The 4,864-nt window shown below is 40.0% G+C and overlaps 1 pseudogene; it reads left to right on the plus strand.

Moving 5' to 3' along the window:
* Window positions 1-1,791: 1,791 nt before the first annotated feature.
* The window catches only part of LOC102422354, an 8,089-nt pseudogene continuing 5,016 nt past the window's right edge, over window positions 1,792-4,864 (plus strand).

Raw genomic sequence — 4,864 nt, forward strand, 5'->3', positions numbered from 1 at the left:
GTTTCTGGTTTAAATTTTTTTTTCACTCTTTCTATTACAGGTTACATCCAATATTATTTTGTATTGGTTTCAGCTGTACAGCATATTGTTTAGGCCAGGCGTCCTCAAACTACTCCCGCGAGCCACATACAGCCCGCCAAAAACATTTATCCGGGCCTGCTGGGTGTTTTTGCCGCCGCTGCCTGTCCTGCTTAGCATCCGACTGGTCCCGGGCCCGCAGTGCACATGTGTGGAATGTCTGAGGGACAGTGAACTGGCCCCCTGTTTAAAAAGTTTGAGGACCTCTGGTTTAGGCAATCATATAATTTACAATGTGTTCTCCCTGATATTTCCTGTACCCGCCTAGCACCATACATTGTTATTATACGATCTTTGATGACATTTCCTATCTGTACTTTACATTTTGTGAATATTTTGTAACTACCAATTTGTACTTCTTAAACCCTTCAGTTTTTTCAGCTAGTCTCCCAAGTCCCAACCCCCTCTGGCAATATTCAGTCTGCCATTGAATCTACAAGTCTGTTTCTATGGGGTCTTTTTTATTTATATTAGTCTTATAAGTTCCATATATAAGTGAAATCATGCGGTATTTTTCTTTCACTGACTGACTTATTTCACTTAGCATAATACCCTCTAGGTCAATTCATGATGCTTCAAATGGTAATATTTAGTTCATTATTAAGGCTGAGTAATATTCCACTGTATTATGTACTTCTCATCTATTGATAGGTACTTGGGTTGCTTCCATATCTGGGCTACTGTATATAATGCTGCAATGAACATAGTGGTACATATATTCTTTCAAGTTAGTGTTTTGGGTTTCTTCATATAAATATCAAGAAATAGAATCACTGGGTCATAAGGCAGTTCCATTTTCAATTTTTTGAGGACCCTCCAAATTGTTTTCTATAGTGGCTGCACTAATCTACATTCACAAAGTGCATTCACACCAGCAGTCAAGAGAGTTCCCTTTTCTCCACATCTTCACCATCGCTTGCTTTTTGTTGATTTTTAATGATAGCCATTCTGATAGGTATGAGCTGATATCCAATTGTGGTTTTCATTTGCATTTCTCTGACGATTAGTGACATTGAACATGATTTCCTATGCCTGTTGACCATCTATCTATATGTCCTCTGGAGAACTGTCTATTCAAATTTTTTGACCATTTTTAAATTAAATATTTTTTGGGTGTTGAGATGTATGAGTTGTTTATAAATATTGGATATTAGCCTTTATCAGTTGTATCATTGGCGAATATGTTCTCTCATTTAGCACAATATCTTTTCGTTTTTTTGATGGTTCCCTTTGTTGTGCAAAATCTCCTAAGTTTTTTTTTTTTTTAAATATATTTTATTGATTTTTTACAGAGAGGAAGGGAGAGAGATAGAGAGTTAGAAACATCGATGAGAGAGAAACATCGACCAGCTGCCTCCTGCACATCTCCTACTGGGGATGTGCCCGCAACCCATGTACATGCCCTTGACCGGAATCGAACCTGGGACCTTTCAGTCCGCAGGCCGACGCTCTATCCACTGAGCCAAACCGGTTTCGGCAAAATCTCCTAAGTTTGATGTAGTCGCATTTTCCCCCCTTTGGTTTTCCTTGCCTGAGGAGATATATGAGAAAATATATTGCTAAGGATAATGTCAGATATTTTATAGCCTGTTTTCTTCTAGATGTTTTGTGTGGGTTTTTTTTTTCTTTTCTTTTCTTTTTTCTTTTCTCTTCTTTTCTCTTCTTTTCTTTTCCTTTTTAGATTCCCAAATCTATATTTTTTAAAACCAAGAGATGTACAAGAACATCAGAGACTGCTACCCCAAGGCCCCACATTCTGTTGCCTGTGACACAGCTAAGACACTTCATTGCTACCATGTCTTTGACAGTGAAGGCCATAGTGGCCGTGAGGAGGATGAAGGGGGTCTTTGGGGCTATACACATGAGCACATGGTGGTCTCTTTACTGACAAGGAGGACTTAGGGGCCATTTCCTTTGATTAGTATGTAGCCAAAAGTGGTAAACACAGGCCTCAGAGCCTGTTCCAGCAGTATGGGAGAAGTTACTGTGCTTTCAACAAATGGGCCACTGGGGAGGAGCAGAGAGAGCAACTGGCAGAGCTGATGTCTGTGGTAGAAATCCTGGGGATGGAGTATGAGGGAGCTTTCTACAGAAACGAACTCTTCTTTGATTCACAGATCCTCCAAGGAGGTGGGGGAGGACCCCATAGAGCAGACTATAGGTACTATGTGGACAAGATGAAAGCACAGCCTGGAAGGCAAAAGCAAAGCCTGAAGAAGATGTGACTGGAAGTAACTGAGTGTCAAAGTTGGTCCACGGAATCAAAAAGTGTATGTTGTCTTATATAAGTATGCTACTTCAGCATCTTTTTTTTTAAATTTTAATTTTCATGAAATATCTTTTCCATTTTTTTACTTTTAGTCTCTGTGTGTCTTTCATTCTGTGGTGAGTCTCTTGTATATGTGTGTGTCTTTTTTTCTTATCTATTTAACTAGATATGTCCTTTGATTGGAGCAATTCATAAATTTACCCTTAAATTTATTATAGACTAGAGGCCCGATGCATGAAATTTGTGCAAGGGGCTCAGCCCTCGCAGCCCAGGTTGCCTCGACCCTTGCAGCCCGGGCTTCGTCTGGAAGGTTATCCAGGCGGTAGTTCTGCTGTTCAGTCTAATTAGCATATTAGCTCTTTATTTTACAGGATAAGTATGTATTTATCACCATTTTATTATTTTCAGCTATGTTCCTCTTTTTTTTCTGTCTTTCTTCTTCTAATAGAAACTCCTTTAAGATTTCTTGTGATACTGGTTTGATGACTTTTAACTCATTTAGGTTTTTCTTGTCTCAGAAGCTTTTATCTTTCCTTCAATTTTAAAAAATAATCTTTATTGGAAGAATAATCTTGGTTGTAGGTTTTTACTTTTCATGATGTTGAATATTTCATGCCAATCTCTTATGGCCTCTGGCCTTGGAAGTTTCTATTGAGAAATCAGCTGTCAGTCTTATGGGAGCTCACTTGTACAAAACTGTCTTTCTCCTGTTGCTTTTAAGATTCTCTCTTTGTCCCTAGCCTTTGCCATTTTAATGATGATGTGTGTTGGTGTGGGTATCTTTGGGTTCATCTTATTTGGGCCTCTCTTAACTTCCTGGGCTTGTGTGACTATTTCCTTTACCACGTAAGGAAAAGTTTTCATTCATTATATTTTAAAATAGGTTCTCAATCTCCTGCTGTCTCTTTTCCCCTTCTGGTTTTCATATGATGTGAATATTGTTATGTTTCATATTGTCCCAGAAGTACAACTTTTTGCTCCTCTGATAGGGTGTTTTCTTTTGCCTTGTCTTCAAAATTGCTGATTTGATTCTTTGTTTTATCTAATCTGCTTTTGAATTCTTCTAGTGTGTTCTTCATTACTGATATTGTATTCTTCAATTCTGATTGTTGTTTTTTGTTTGTTTAGTGTGTGTGTGTGTGTGTGTGTGTGTGTGTGTGTGGTTGTATATCCTATGTTTTGCTTACTATCTATTTTTTGAAGTTCTCACTACGTTCCTTGACCTCTGTGTTTGATAGATGGCATACCTCCATTTCATTTCATTGTTTTTCTGGAGATTTCTCCTGTGTTTTTTTACCCCTTTGGGGAATGTTTGTCTCCCCAATTTAGCCACCTCTCTATACTTGTTTCTGTGTATTAGGTAAATTTGCTATGTCTCCCAGTCTTACATAGTAGGTGGGGCTCCGGGGCACAGTCTCCATGATCACCTGAGCTACATGTTTCAGGAAAGTTCCAAGTGGTATATATGTTATCCTTCCTATTGTCATTGAGTCTTGATTGTTGTTGGCCTATCCATGGGCTGCATTGACCTTCACATTGACTAACTATGAGGTCAACATCAACCACAGTGTATGATCTGACTCCATGAAGCAAAATTTGCCCAGCAGTACCTGAGGTCTACCAATATATCTTTTGGGGTGTGTTGCTTGTAGGCTCATTTGGTCATGCTCTGATATAGTCTGAAGTGCACTACCAGGTGATGGCTCTGGGGCCTATTGTGAGGCACTCTGGTGCAGGGCAATGACTGTATCTGCATGTGACTGACCTTGGGCTACCTATTTGGAACTATAAAGTGATCTACAGTCTGTGGTTGCCTCTGTTGGGCCTGAGTATATGTGGAAAGGGTCAAGCTCTTCATCAAGGCTAGCTTCCACAAGCACCAAGTCTGGGGAAAGTTCAACAAAAAGCAGGTAGATTTTTTAGGTGTTAAATTGGGCTTGTCTCTTACCTGAGCAAGTTTGGACAGCTCCTCCCCTCACTTCCTCTTTCCTTCTCAATATGTTTGTTTAGCATTGCCTTCAAAGTCAGAGAAGGGAGCAGGGCCCAGATTTTTCAGGTAAAGCAACATGGGTGTTTGTGTGTGTTTTTTGGGGGGAGGGGATGGAGGCAGGAAAATGTGAGACTTGGTACAGAGGGGACATCTATCCTGATTCTATATCTTAAACCTCCTGGCATACTTGCTCTCAACGTATGTCTCTCCTTGCTTTCTCTTTCCACTGCCTGCTGATATTAGCTGTGATTCATTTTAAAGCTATGATTCATTAGCTGTGAGCCACATAAAATAGTACCTCTTGCCCTAGTCAGTTTGGCTCAGTGGATAGAGCATTGGCCTACTGAACAAAGGGTCCTGGGTTTGATTCTTGTTAACGGCATACTTTACTTGCAGACTCCGCCCGAAACTGGGCCCTGGTTGGGGCTCATGGAAGAGGTAACCAATCGATGCGTTTCTCTCACATCAATATTTCTCTCTGTCTTTCCCTCTCTCTTCCACTCTGCCTAAAATTCAATGGGAAAATA

Source organism: Myotis lucifugus, unplaced genomic scaffold (assembly GCF_000147115.1).
Source record: "Myotis lucifugus unplaced genomic scaffold, Myoluc2.0 scaffold_794, whole genome shotgun sequence".
NCBI lineage: Eukaryota > Metazoa > Chordata > Mammalia > Chiroptera > Vespertilionidae > Myotis > Myotis lucifugus.